Below are 15550 nucleotides of genomic sequence, written 5' to 3'. Positions count from 1 at the left end.
GCCTCCTCTGTATTAACATTTTCGTGCTAGTGTCTCTTTTTTAAAAATCAAAAAACCAGTTTTGTTTATTTTTTTTTTAGAATACAGTTGTTTTAGAAAATTTGCAAATACAAAAAAAAAAGGAAGAAAAAAATAAAAGCTACCTATACTTCTAGCAGCTAGAATTAACTACTGTTCACCTTTTAATGTGTATCTTTCCATTCGCTCTCTCTCATTCATGTGTCTTCTCTAGGTGTCTTTCTATAATTCTGTCTTTCTCTCTCACTGTCTATATGTATATATGTACGTGAGAGCGAAAAAGACAGAAGCAGAAGCAGGAAGATAGTCCCTCCAAAGTGTGCATGCATGTGCACACACACACACACACACACACACACGAGCAAGAAATAAACTGATTTGTTAAGCCACTGAGATTCCAGATATATTTGTAACAACAGATAGAGAGACCCTAAACTAATGTAGTTTTTCTAGATTCCGTAGTTGACAAACAGGGGCATGCAACTGGAAATGGAGGGATGAAGGGTGAAGGAGAAAACAAAGAGATGTAATTAAATAAAAAGGGGCCGTGAACACACCTGTGATAAGTAAGCAATCCATTACTGAGTGCTTCAGTTCAAATAGATTTTGAATAAGGAACCAAGGATCGAGTAATCAGTCAGTCATTTCATTCCTGTATTCTTTCAAAAGCATTTCTTAATTGACTGAAAAGTGTTAGACTATAGCATAGACACCAGAGATACATTAAGGATTAATGCAGCCCCTTCTTTCAAGGTGCTTATAAATTATCAGGAGAAAGATCACCTTCTTTATAACTCTGTCAGCAAAAACAGCTGCTTTCTACATAGACCCTCTGGGGAGAAGGAAGAATTAAATGAAGAATTTTAATAGTCTTACATTTCATTAAAGCCTATTCTGCTTGTTTCTTTCTTTCCCTGATTAACTGCTAAGATTTAAAATGATTGTCCTTAAACTTTTGTCAACTTTTTATTCCTACCTTCTAAGAAAACTCTAAAATTTCCAAAACCGATCAAAGTTACAGGGAAGCAGAGAGAAAAAAAAAAAAAGGGCAATGTTAAGAGCCCAGAAAAAAGAGTGATCAGAATATCCACACTTTTGACTCATCTTGGCCCACCGCATTTAATTAGAAAAGATTCTTTAGAACTAGGAGGAATTGGGATTTTAATCTAGAAACTCCAGGTTTTTTACTGTTTGTCTTGCCTCGGTGACTTGCCTCGGTTTGCCTCCCTGAGCTGCTGGGCCAAGCTAGTGTATGTGGCCCGATTAGTCCTTCCCTAATCTCAAAGCTCCTTCTTAGAAAGTCCCTAATGACATTATAAAAACAAGGGACAACAGCAAATGGGAAATTAAAGCACACTTTATTATTAGCCTGGTCAATGCCAAATTAACAAAAACAAGGCCCTCTCCTGAGGGAGTTCACTGTCTGGTGAGAGGCAGGACTCACGATATGGGACACATATCAGGCCCACATGCCTAAACAAGAGAAGCCATGTTTATCATACAATTCACCAACAAAGTGTAGTGCTTTAGCAATAAGCCTTTCTTTATGTTTCCTGGGAATGTCTCTCCTCTTTTCTGTGTGGTAGAAATGACTTTTCTGCATGAATTCAAGCATATGAAACCAGAAACCTGCTCATGCCACTCGAAATGGCCCACATAGGGACACATCCCTAACCATGTCATCACCCAGAAAGCCTGCCCCTGATGTCGCCTTTTGCAATTTGAACCTCTTTGCCCTGGAATTTCATACCACAAATGAGAGCTTCCTAACTGTATTTGTGTCATCTGATTCAGCTTTTATCTGTATTGGAAAATAAATGAAGAAAAGGTTCAGAAGAGAATTGTATATATCCTTCAAATCCAGAAAACATTTAGATGGCCATATCCTCAAAGGAAAAGTGATGTTTTAGAAAGAAGCTGAAGTTTTGGTCATGTTAGATGGTATTCTCCCAGGGTCAGGGCGGCCAGAAACATTTGAGTTCTTCCCTAATCTCACAGCTCCTTCTTATAAAGTCCCTAAAGACATTATAAAAACGAGGGGCTACAGAAAATGGGAAATTAAAGTACCCTTTATTATTAGCCTGGTCAATACCAAATAAACAAATAACAAAACACATTTCTGGTAATGTGTCTAGAACATGTGGCATACTCTCAGATCCCCAAACTCTAAACTGAACATTTTATCTTGGAATCTTAACATCCCTGGGCTGCTTACATGGAACAGAAGAAGCAAGTTATCAATAAAAAATGTGCTGCATGGAAAAGAAATAAAACGAATCTGGAGAAATTTCAGAGACAGACAGAATCTTTTATGAAACCGAACAACAAACAAATGAAAAGCACTCTACCATAAAAAAAAAAAAAGAAACAGCTCTATCATAAAAAGTAATCTCTCATCATCAAGCAGATGGGTGTCCTGGACCTAATTCCTAAGTGATAGACATAGAGGAATTGTGGATTCCAACATCAACCCCGAGAATAAGAAAGAGAAGAGATCAGTGACCTCAGTCCCTCTCACCAATCTGGCCATATGACTGGAGGAGACAGAAAATTTTAACCTACTGTGAACTGTCTACTGGTGAATATGGGCCAAACAGCAGTCGGCCATCTGGCGCAGTTAGTTTAGTGCCTTATTCTCTTAGAAAGAACTGAAAAATCGGACAAGAGGATGAAGCGACTGCTTTGCTAAGCCCCCACACGCTGAGGATTGGTCGGGAAAGAAAAACACGCTATTATTTATTTTGAGGTGGTTGTTTTGTTGCCATGGGCAATACCGCCATTGTGAGCCTCTTGCGTGTTGCTGGGGCATTTTGTAGAAACTCCTACAAGCATCACAATTACCTGTTAGTTAGACATTTCACCCTTCGCTGTAGATCAGGAAGATGCATCTCAGACAGGTAATTATGACCATCATCTCATAGCTATTAAACATGATCTTGAGTTATCTGAATCCAGAGCCTATCACATTTTTTAATTAATTTTTATTATAGTGACATTGGTTAACAAAATCCAGTAAGTTTCAGGTATAAAATTTAACAGTAAGACACATAAATATATATATATTGCACTGTGTCATTTTTTTGGTCTTTAATCTGAGGTTATTATACTAGAATTGCACTATTAATTAAAACAGGTTTTGGAAATCACCTGATTTTTTTTTTATTAGTCATTACAATTTGGCATCTGTGCAAATATTCAAAGTAGATACAGAGTTATATTTACTGCACACAAGTGACACAAAGCAAGCATTGTTCATCATAACCTTTGCAGAATTCACTAAAAGACATCATCTTGATACTGTCAAGAACAGAAGCTTCTTCAGACTGAGCACTTCTGTATATTTCCAAAGAAAACATTCTTTCTTATAACCTTTATTTATATGCTTACTCACAGAAGTATTTAAGTATCTGAGTTAAAACAGCTATTCAGTGGAAATAATTGTAAGAACATGTACATATATTTTGCATTAAATACATAATATATTAAGGGAAGTATGACTGACCTTTTTAACAGGTTCCAGAGAAATGAAGTTTCCTTGATTTATGCATAAATGTATACTAAGGTGCTTTCTAACTTTTACATAATTTCACCATATAAATATACATATATATTCATATAAGTGCATATACATACATCCACATTCACATAGCACACACTATAGGAATATCACTGTTAATATTATGGAGAAATAGGTAGACATCTGGTTTCTGCTTGGGATATAAAGAGCTGGAAGGAGCATTACTCCCACCCTTACAACAGCAGGAGAGATGGGACAGGAACCATGACTTACCAGGGGCAGACACAGTCAGACATCAATTAGGAAACGTCATCTAGTACAGTCAAGGGATTAGTGGCAGTCAAGTGTGAGATAGCAAGACAGAGTGGTGCTCCTTAAACCTGCAGATATAGAGGGAGTTTGCACCTTCTTGCTCCACAGACTCCACTAGGTACTGGCAAAAATGATTGTTCAACATCTTGAGAAAGTGTCCATCATTCTTTGGGCCTGGACCTTTCTCTCTTCTCCCTGACAAAGGAACATGATCCTTACTTAATTTATGGCAAGGGAGATCTGATGTGCACAAATACTGTTACCCTTAAGGCACTGGTGAAATCCCATTGCATCTGGGCAAAAGAAATAGGAAGAAAATCGCCACATCTGGGGCAGAAGCAGAAATACTTCCAGGGCCCAGAACCATAGCTGAGGTGGGAGAGGCGGGAACACTGACATGCAAAGTATGACTGAAGGAATTTGAAACTGTGGTGCATGAAGGTAACCATAGCAATAATAAACCTCAGACCCAGCTGTACTCTTGACCAGATTAACCCGAATACCACATTAAAAACACAACATAAAGAAATGTACGTTCATTCCTATGCATTAAAAAAAAATGATTTACCTCAGTCTCTACTGTCCTACACAAGATGTTTGGCTTTAACCAAAAATTTACAAAATATTTGAAAATGTACAGAAAAACAATGTAATGCCAAGAGATAAATCAATCAATAGCAGCCGACTGGTATGACACAGGTGTTCAGGCTGTATAAAAGGGAATTTAAGAAATAGCTAGAGGTCACTATTGATGATTTCCAAGCTTCCAAACTGTGGTGTCTATGGGACGCTGCAGTCTGTAAAACTAGGCAAGTCCAAGCCAAACTAAAGTATCCTTTACTCAATAAAGTTGGTTCCTAAAGACTCTGTTATGGGTCTTCCAAGAACACCATTATTTATTCATTGAACACATATTTACTAACTATGTATTGAATATACAACCCAATCCCAGGTTTTCCCTTAAAGACAGGGATGATTCTCTTAAAGCGAGCACAATTATATGTTAGATCTCACAGTACTCCAAACCCTTTTGAACCTCAGGATTATATCAGGTTATATCATAGCTCTTCTTGGCTTTATATCATCATCCGATGGCCTTTCTCAGTCATCTGCTCATGCATCTTGGTTCCATTTATGCTCTCACCATAGCCTCATCTGCACACTTAGAAATGTGCAACTGGATCCACAGATGTCTCCTGATGAAACGACTCTTATTTGAGACCCGTACGAGGTGAAAACCATCACCATCTGCTGACATGTAATTTGGCCTGAAGTTTGGTTGCTAAGTCATCATCTATTCTGCTCTCATAATTCTATTTAAGCAAAGATTTGGGTCATTCGCTCACTCATTCAATCAACCAGTCTCGAGGGCAATAAATGAATGGATGCCCATGTTGACAAAGGAGCAAACCCTACCTTGCCAACCTTCAATATTGTCAGAAACTGTTGCATACACTTTCTCATGGCTTATGTATATCTCACAATAATGCTATGATATAAGTATTATTAAACTCATTTTACATTTTAGAAAATTGGACATTGAGTTGGAATAGCATTGCCCAAGGACACATAGTTAATGATAGAGCTATTTTTTTAATAGCCTGTTCAAATTAGTGTCTGGTAGGCCATAGCTGAGTTTATACCGACTGTCAACAAATCTCATGGAGAGACATTTCATACTGGGATAACGTCTATGGATGGTCATCTTACTCCTTTTATCTCTTCTGTTGTACTTTTAGAGGACTGGAATGAATCATAAGACAGTGCTAAGAAAAACTAGGAGGTTTCAAATATCTGGCTCACTAGCCGCTTCCATGTGTGACAAGTTTTTGAACTTTAGAAAGCTCCTGAATTTGAGAAGCTTTACTTTTTGAGTTATCGTTGTAGTGGCTCATGGAACACAGTCTGGTCACAAAATCCCATGAGAGCCTGAGACAATCCAGTGGGAACATGATGTAGAGTCACAGCTTCACAACCCATAGAATAAAACAACGGGCAGGAACTCTCTCTCCTCTACATCACCAATGGTACCTTTCTTGGATGCTTAGGTTATTCTACTGTTTAATATTATCGTCTTGTTAATTCAGAAAACATTATACGTCTTTCCCCTTCCTGTCAAGTGCTTGACTCCTATATCCTTACACGTCAATCTTTTAATTTTCTTCACAGCATTATTCATGTTTCCTAATGTTTTTCCTTTGTTTCCTCGTAATTTTCCTTCGCCCGTAGAACGTAACCCCCACAAGAGCAGAAAGTTTGTCTATCTCGTTCATTGTCGAATATTTTCTGAATGACTGAATTATGTCTCATATGTGGTTAAGTATTCTCATCAGAATGTTTATCAGTCATCTTATGCAGCACAGAACCTTCTGGATTGTCATACCTCTGGGCTGCTCTATTTTCCACCTACCTTAAATTCTCTCTCCATCAGCCAGACATCCCCCTCTCACGCATTTCAAACTCGATTTCACAGTATGGTGCAGTGTTGGTTTTCTAGGGCTGCTGTAATAAAGCATTACAAGCTGGGTGGCTTAAACAAGAGAAATTTATTGTCTCACAGTTATGGAGGCTAGAAGTCTGAAATCAAGGTGTCGGCAGGTTTGATCCCTTCTGAGGACTGTGTGAATGTCCATGCCTCTCCCCTAGCTACTGGTGGTTGCTGGAAATCTCTGGCATTCTTTGGTTTGTAGACGCATCACCCACATCTCTGCCTTCATGTTCACGTGGAGTTCTTCCTGTGTGAATATCTCTGTTTCCAAATTTTTCCTTTTTAGGACACAGTCATATTGGATGAGGGCCCACTCTAATGAGCTCATTTTGATCATCTGCAAAGACTCTATTTCCAAATACAGTCACATCCGCAGGTACTGGAGGTTGGGAATATAATATCTTTTGGAGGGATACAGATCAACTCATGGTAGGTGGGGTGAGGGGAAAAGGGCATTGGGGAGATTAAGCCTGAAGGCACTATTCTCCCTTTCCATCACCCTCATAATGGTTTTCCAAGTTAATTTCTCAGGCCACTGATTATGTCTGAGACTTTGTCATTCCTTTTCAAACTCTGCCTCTCCTACTTCAAAACCCAGAATTCTAACTCTGTTGATAAAACACCCTAGATAATCTCAGTTTGATTTTTCTCTGAAAAATAAATCAATATTTTTTCAATAAAGATACCACCATTAGAAATTCTGAGTGATTTTGTCTTTTTCAAAAATTATCCAAGAAAAGCAGTGTTGAAGCACAGAGGAAATAATGAGGTGGGAAGATATTTTGTTTTCCATGTCGTTGCTCTGTGTTTCTTTTTACCAGTTATTCCAGTCTTTATAAGATTTACAATCAATTATCTTATTCACATTCAGCTTTCATCCTGTAAATCGTCCTCCAGCCACATGGAGCGACTAAGTAATTCTCCAACAGGGGATGCTTGGGGTTGTCTTTTTCATCTGCTATTTCTTCTCTCTGGAATAACAGCCTCACTTATTTATCTGGAAACTCCACCCAACCCCCAACACAGATTAAGTGCCATCTTCCCTACCTTCCTCGGGGACTTGAACTCTACCTGCCTTTCCCCTTCTCAATGATTTACACAAACTTCTGTCATCATAGAAGCTATCGGCCATTCTTCACTACGATTTGTTGACGGTGCAGTCCTTCCTGATTACACCATACCACTGATGGCATGGGTTGTCGCCCTTTCCATTGCATCTGGACCTTGGCTAGTACTTCATAAATGTTTGAAAGACACATAGAGGGAAGGGACATACAAGTCACAGAAGAGCTATTTCCAGCTCTTCATATGCCTTGTGTGCAAGGACAGAACATACTGATTCTCTATAACTTGCCACTGATACATTTAGTCTTGATAGGAGTGAGCTCTAGGACAAAGGAAGATGCTGCAGTTGAGTAAAATAAAAACCGAAAGCTCACAAGAGCTAATTTTTAAAAGGTGCTTGCGTTCAGAGGGGAGTCGAAGGGGAAACTGTCAAGGACATTGGCTGATGTCAAAAGATGCTGGCCTTTCGTCCACATGAACCAAGCTCTAAGCTGGAATTCAAGTCAACACCAGAGCAGTTACCTTACCCAGGAAAAGCACTCAGAAGAGCAAGGAACGCAGCTCATTTATTCATTTGGTCCTTCCCTATAATGCTCTATTGTTGCTTGTCATGTGTCAAAAGTGCAGGAAGCCTCAGCTGATCCATCCCGATAGCCTTAAAGTGGAATTGGAGTCCGTGGCGCACATTCACTGGGTACAGATTTATCTAGAATGTCTGGATAAGGGCTTCCTGCTTTCCCTGTTCCCAGTCTGGGTGGCGGCTACCTCTTGCCTCAAACATTGACATCTAAACAATCAGCATCTTCTACCAATAACAATTTAATAAACGCCTTCACATTCTAAATGTAGCATCTGAAACTCCATAAACAGGAGTGAACTAGTAGCAGTCTGAAGTTGTCATCATTGACAGCTTATGATTTATCTTAACTCTCCCTCGCCATTTGGCCACGACTTTAAGTAAACACTTTCTGTCTTCCTCATGTTCTCGTTACTGCCACCTCCCACTAATAAGAGAGACTGCCAAGAAAAGCATCCAGACAGTTCATTTACCTCCCAAACTTGCCTGAGAGTAGCCGCCCCCAGTTTAGACAAGGGGCGAAGCAACTACTGCACATTTTCACCAGATGGACCAATGCTTCCCAAATTATTTACATTAATGTTATTTGCTTTCGGGATGTGTGTAACGAATGGGTAGTTGAATGAAGTATTATGGCGCAGACTGAAGACACCAGCAGTTCAGACAGGCCATTTATGGTGACAGATGGAGATGGGCCACTTTGCTTTCTAAAAGCTGGGGAGCTTAGGGCAGCCCGTCCTTGCTAAGTTCTTGGCACGGCCTTGTTCTGTCAGGTGGTTGAGACTTGGTCCAAATCCATAGGGAAGTTCCTCACTTAAAGCTTTGCGGCCAGAGGACTCCGAGACTGTCACCTTATCATCCATCAGCCAGTGGATGAGGTTGATCAAAACAGGTGGTTGCTGGGCTACGTAGCCGGCCGCAAGAATGACAGGTGTTCTCTGGATTTCCTGAGTATGATGAAGCCATCCTTCATAGAAAGTAAGAGACCTTCCCTCCCTGAACTGGTGGCTCCCTCTCGTGATTCTGCCTTCCTGAAATTTTTAATGGCCCATCCACACAGATCCAAGGTGGTCTTGGATATCATAGAGCAGACCGTCATGAGGACCACGTGTCTGATTGTATTCCTTTTGTACCTTTTAAATCAAATCAAGAATAGAATGGTCACTGGCAGGTGAATGGCTAGAGTTATGGGAGAGAGGTGTGCAGAGTCCTGCTGTCTCCTCAAGTGACCGTTCCCCAAACACACACCCTGAGGCTGCGACACCGTGTGTGTTAGTGAGGGTCGGAAGGATGCCAGGGCGAGCCCCATCAATGCCAAAGTGAATCTCGTGGCAGGAGTTTCTCAATTCTGTGTGGGGACTCACAGTTTCCCATGCAGAATGACTTGAATGATCACGTGTTTATTTAGTGTTCATTGAGTGCATTCAGTATCCAAGGCTCTGTGTCCATCTGGTTCCATGGGGGGAATGCCTTGAAAATGCCTCTCCAGAAGTTCCCTCTGCAGTGGAGCAGTGAAGTGCCATCAAAATGCTAAGTGGTAGACCCAGAGGGGATTTCTCAAATACCCTTGAAGTGGCAGCTAGACTACACAGGTACTAACCTTGTCTTTGGTGCTTGTCGGGGTACGGCAGGGGGCGCGGCAAGGTGGGGGCTGAGGCCACTCCATTGCTGCATCTGCCATAACTGGGTGTATCTTGTGCAGAGAGGTGAGACGCCACAGGCTGTGCAGGCCGAGTTTATTAAGGAAGCTACAGAACAACGCAAAGAATGGGAAGAAGCTCCAAGCATCATCTCTAGATACGTCATCCGAACATTATCTGGTGTTTTGTTCTCCCTCCCTCTGTCTTGCCTCTCTCCTTCTTCCCCTTTCTTTCTCTCTTTTCCCTTCGCTTTAAGGAGTCCTCACAAATACGCCATTTCGGCCTCTAACCTGTTGCATCCTCGGCCCCCACCCCCAGTCATTGTCCTGAGTTTCCCATTCACAGCTGAGCTGCTTCCTCTTCGATGGCGCCCCTTCTTCAGGGCAGTGCCGGGTTAGCCCGAGCGGAAATGCTCCCTCCCCTTGCTCCTCTGCCTGGCTCCCCCTGAGTCTAAGCAGCCTGAACAGACACCAGTGAGGATCACCACGTGAGGTGGAGGGGACCCCAGAGTGGCCTTGATGGCCAAATGCAGACTCTAGTCCCCATGTTGGAGTCTATATAGTTTGGGGGTGGCATTTTGTCCTTATCACTTTGACACATTTTTTAAATATTTTAAATGATTACATAATGAAAGGATGACACAAAGTTTCTATATTTATAAAGGGGTTAATACTCAATGAAGATAGTAAAACGCCTACGATGCAACTCTCTTGACTGACCACCCTACCTGCCCCAGGCCGACTTCCCAGGCCACTGGACCGCGGTCACCGCCGCCCCCCTACGCTTGTCCTAGTCCCCCACAAACGCTCCTGGGCAGCGAGAATCTGTTCTCAGGGGAAGGTGTGCGGCCCAGGCTGATTTTCCACCCCGAGTTTAAGGGCTGGTTCTTTTCAGTGTCCTAAATCCCTCAACTCGTAGCACGAGGCCCCACACACATAAGAATGTTTTAAACCCTTATGGATTTCTGCTCTTTGACCAACCAAATTTTACAACAAAGTCAATTATGTTTTTATTTTCCAAGGAACACATACCCAGACACGCGAGCCAACGACACACACCGGCGTTAACACAGACGTGTACCTAGGTGGCCAGACACGGGGAAGCGCACAGGAAGGCAGCAGATCACACTGAGAGGCGGGGACCCGGGAGCCAACGTCCCCTGGGCTGTGCACGCACGACGCCCCACCCTCGCTGACATCACTACTGTTGCTCAGAGCTCCTGGCTCTGCAGTCGGGGCTTGATTCCTCTGGGCTGGACCCTGGTGGGCTTGGCCAGGCCTGGCTGTGCTGGACAAGGCAGGGCAGGGCAGAGCCAGCCGGGGCAAAACCACAGATGGGTTCAGGTGTCAGTTCCCACCCAAGCGGGAGCCCAGGGTGACTCAGGCCCTGCCTCACTCGGGTTACTCCGGCTTAACTGCCCTGAGATGGCCTTGCGCCCTCGCTGACCACAAGCCCTCCCTGTCTCCTCACCCGCCAGACGTGTGGTATTCACGTCAGCCTCAGCCCAAACATGCCGGCCTGCTCCCACCAGAAGGAGCAAGAGTCGGCACTTCCCTCAGGGTTTCAGAGAAGGGGCCTCCATGTTCCCACCTGGGCCAGGGGCTCCTAGGAAGGTGCACCAAAGTTTTTTTCTGGCCTGACCCTACAGGCTGAGCCCCATCTGCCTAGCTTCTGGGAGCCTAGGAAGCTGGGGCTGCTACTGAGTGAGTGCGCAGAGGACAATCGTGGGTGATACTTACTCTATCACTCTGTGTCTCCTCAGCAGACGGATCAGCTTCCACCTCTGTAAACATGGTAACACCCTCAGATATCCACGTTTTGGCCCAGGCAGGTTGTAGTCATCAATGGTGTGAGCTATTTCCATGGGTTCACGTGAAAGCACTTACAGGCCATTTGCCATGTGGCTGGCCCTGTGCTGGGTGCTGGCGACAAGACTCACACCGGGTCTTGTTACTGGGAATGGAAGGTCTGCTTGGGGAGTCTACAGGTCACAGTAGGAAAGCAGCAAAAATAACAAAAGCCTGGTTTTCAAAAAGCCTAGAAATTAACTCCTGTCTCCATCTTCCGCTACATGTGTGACTTTGGAAAGTCACCCAAAGGCTCACTGAGCCATAAACTCAGAAAACCTATTCACAGGTTCTTTGAGGATTGTATAAGATTCTGTATACTATAACAATAATAATAATGACAGAATAATTGTTTGTTACTTAGTGAGTGCTTTACGATGTAAAGAAACTGGATCAAACTTTAATCTCATTTAGTCCTTACAAATATCTGCTTATTTTTATCCTGTTTTACTATAACTGAATTATAAAATTTGCCAATAAAGTGTAGGAAGATAAAGACAGAACCCCCATGAGGGATTTAAATTTTAACAGGGGCTCTTAAACATGAAAATGTTTATAAATCCCAAGGAATGGATCTCAAATGGTGGAATTTCACACATGGCAGGTAGCAGGGAAGACAATTTTTGGTACGAGACCTTGCTAGTTCCCATTCTTGACAGCACAGAGGCAAACACTTTTCCCTGACACTTTTCTTTGAGTTTCTCCAAGGTCAAAGGATTAGAGAATGCAATGGTTAATTCTACCTGTGTGACTTAGGGACTTCATTACCACGACCGTTCGACAAGCTACCATCACCACCTCCATCCCTTTCACCATCACCGCCAACGCCTCCACACGGACCCCCACCTCCGCCTGCACCATGACTTCCTCCACGTCTACCACGCTGACCACGACCACCGTCACCAACACCACCGGCGCTACCACCCATAACAGCTCCGTCAGCCACTGCCACCACCGCCCCACCCCACTGTGACCCCGCCTCCACCATTGCCAATAACACCACTTCCACCAACAACTTCCTCAGCACCATCTCCAGTAACAGCTCCACCACTGTAACCACTGCAGCTGTGACGACAGCGGCGTCTACGGTAAGCAAGGCGCCTGACCCTTACAATCCCTCATCTTCACTAGAGCCCAGTAAAGAAGACCTTTAATCTTGTCCCACAGATGGGAAGCAAAAGTCTCAGAGAAGTCAAATAACTTCTCCAAAGTCTCGCAACTTCTACATAGTCGAGCGAGGGTTTGACACCAAGACAACTCGAATTGGAAAAGTGTGATCGTCTCACTTCGGTAGGCTTTTCTTCTCCCACACTTGTGTCTCTTCCTGGGAGCGACTGTGTTAATTGCTGAAATGATAATGGGAAGTCAAAGTCAGTACAGAAAGGTAGGAAAGAGATGCTCGAAAGCAGGGTTGGTGTAAGAATCTCTCGCGAGAACTAAAATGTCACAACTGTGGGTCCTGACTATTTTCCGAAAGGCAACAAAGTCTTTCCAGCTGGTGGGGAAAGTCCAGCTGAGGTGGGGGAGGAAGCAGACCTGGCACTGAGGCCATCTTCCTGTCAAGATCGGGGTGTAGAGTTGCTGTCACATCGGAAATGAGGGCAGCCTAAAGGCTGGGGTTAGCATTCAATGGGAGGATTGAAAGGACACTTTGAAGTCTAGATAACATTTCTGAAGAATGGCTGACAAGAACTCCAGGCTTTTATAGAGGGGGACGGAGATTGGATATGTTTTGCTTTTGAACACTTTTTATTTGCGACTTTACAGTTCTTTCTACCATAAATTTGAACTGAAATGGATATTAAATTGCAAAAACAACAGAGTTCATGCCTATTTTTTATGCACACACACAAAAGACTCTTAAAGTAAACTTTGTCTTGCTTGGCACAGAGAACAGAGTTTGGATAATGCCTTTCCTGAGGTTTCACTGCTCCACCGGAACTAGTACCTCCTCTGTCCCACTAAAGAGAAAATTGATTGATTATCTGTTAATTTTCACACTTGAGAAATTCATCAGCTCCCTTGATTGGTAGGACTTGGAATCCTGGACAGTGTTGTCTGTAGTATAAGGAGGAGGTACCAATAAGATACCAGTGGCACAGTTAAGAGTGTTTTTGTACTTGAAATGTTAACACCTCTATCTTGCTCATTCATCGTGCACAGCATTTTATTTTTGAAACCACACATGACCAGACCGACTGTCACTCTAAAACCTCTAAGCTGTATATTGCCACTCTTGTTATGGCTCCTATAAGATTGTTTTGCAAGTGCCCTGCAGACTTAATGCCAGGAAGAAGACATGCTCCAAATGCAGATCTTGCATCTTGTTCTTACATGATCATCCATAGAAAGGTTCTCATAATCTCTATCATGTCCGCATACTGGGTAAGGGCCCCTGGTTAGCCGCCTCATTGTATCTACTAAGATAAACTCAGGGAACGAGGAGATCTGAACACACTGAAAATCTTCCAAGCATTTTGTTCTCCTCTATGTTTATTAAAGTGAATAAATAGATAGCCTCATCAGAGAGTTTATAGATGTCTTTGAACCTCTCATACAAATGTAAACTCTACAACAGCTTACGTATGAGTATACTTAACATTTGAAGTATAAACATATAGATAGGGCTCACGAACTACTCCCCATGAAATAGTCCTCAGGGCACTCCTAGCTGCTAAGATGGATGTTGTAGAAATTGTATTCTGTTGGTGAACAAGCTAAACTGTCTTTTGTGAATATCGGTAATGCCATGAAGCGGTGACAGGAAGTGTCCTGACTATGCGAGGGCCGCTAAGAAGGGGAGAGGCTGGCCCTTCCTCTGAGCAGCTCGAGTTCCCACTGCAGCCCGAGCTACACAGTCAGCACTTGTAGCCATATTGGCTGCCTTTACAACCCCTCTGAATCATAATCTGAGGTTGCATTCATAGTATTAATGATTAGTAACTCTGGTGCCCATGGTTGGCACTAAAAATGGCATGGTGATAATTGCCTTTGGTCTTAAAGAATAAGTAGCACAGGATGCCTGTGTCCCACTTTACATGAGGTGTTCTCTCCCCTGCAGAGTAAACTGGCATCTTTCTTTGGCTTATTTCAGAGAATGCTTTCCGAGCCAGCCATGAGCAGCCTCTGGAGCGTTTTCTGAGCCAGCTTCTGGTGGGGTATTGGGCTGTGGTGTATTCTGAAGAGAGCAGTTGGCATACTCAAAGAATGAGTATACTTGTAAACCATAATCACGTAAATGTGAAGGAAAACACAGTGTCTGCCAGCAATGTCTCTGGCCTATGTATGGAAGAGACTAGCAAGCAGTGGAAGAGACTGAAGCCATAGATGTCAGAGCTGGAAGGGACTTCAGCATCATAAGGTCCTGGTCCATAATGGTGACAGAGAATAAGCAACTTTCCCAAGAACACCTAATCATTAAGTGGCAGATTTGGGCTGAGGGACCTGGTCTACTAGCTCCAGTCTGGAGGTCCACTATTGCACCAAGGTCCCTCAGTTCCCTCATTGATAAAAGAGGAACGACAATACTTGTCTGGCAGGATACCTGTAATAACGAAATGGGTTAACGTCTAGATAAGTGCTTCACAGAGATTGGCCCCCAATAAACGTTTAATGGTTTTTTTCCTTATTACCAAGTGATTACGTTTTGGAGCCCACATCTCTAATCATTGTCCATTCCTACCATGCTCAGCGCTGATGCCACGTGCATTCTCATACCTGTAAAACCTGGTGTGAGGCCAGAGGGTCATGCACACCAAGTATGACTTCCACCACAGAACTCACCCCTGGGCAATGGAAAAGATGAATGAACCCACATAGGAAACAGTCTCTTTTTAAAAAATGTCTCAATGTAAACTTTTCCATTTCTACAATTTCAAAGCACCAAGGACATCCCAAGCAGGGCAGCCTAGAGCTTTTTTTATTTAAGGTTTCCTTGAGATTTAGAGCCTGTCTTCTCAGATCGAACACTCATAAATTTCTGCTCTTCTCAGGAGCATACTGTTGTTCATTGTTTCTTTAATTTAAAAAAAAAAACAACAACTTCCAAACTCAAGATTTTTATCTCAGCGCCCAGGAAAAGAAATC

At 42.9% G+C, this 15550-nt stretch overlaps 1 long non-coding RNA gene across 1 annotated transcript in view; it reads left to right on the top strand.

Annotated features, from left to right (window-relative positions):
• The window catches only part of LOC120621933 (uncharacterized), a 162888-nt gene extending 149602 nt beyond the window's left edge, over positions 1 to 13286 (top strand). The window contains exon 5 of the long non-coding RNA XR_005658349.1: positions 12221 to 13286. This is a non-coding gene — a long non-coding RNA (uncharacterized LOC120621933). The remainder of the gene's footprint in view (positions 1 to 12220) is intronic.
• The last annotated feature ends 2264 nt before the right edge of the window (positions 13287 to 15550 follow it).

The sequence above is a fragment of the Pteropus medius genome, unplaced genomic scaffold, assembly GCF_902729225.1.
Source record: "Pteropus medius unplaced genomic scaffold, Ma_sr-lr_union100, whole genome shotgun sequence".
Lineage (NCBI taxonomy): Eukaryota > Metazoa > Chordata > Mammalia > Chiroptera > Pteropodidae > Pteropus > Pteropus medius.
The sequence above is the reverse complement of the archived record's forward strand: the minus strand, read 5'-3'. Positions and strand labels throughout refer to the sequence as shown.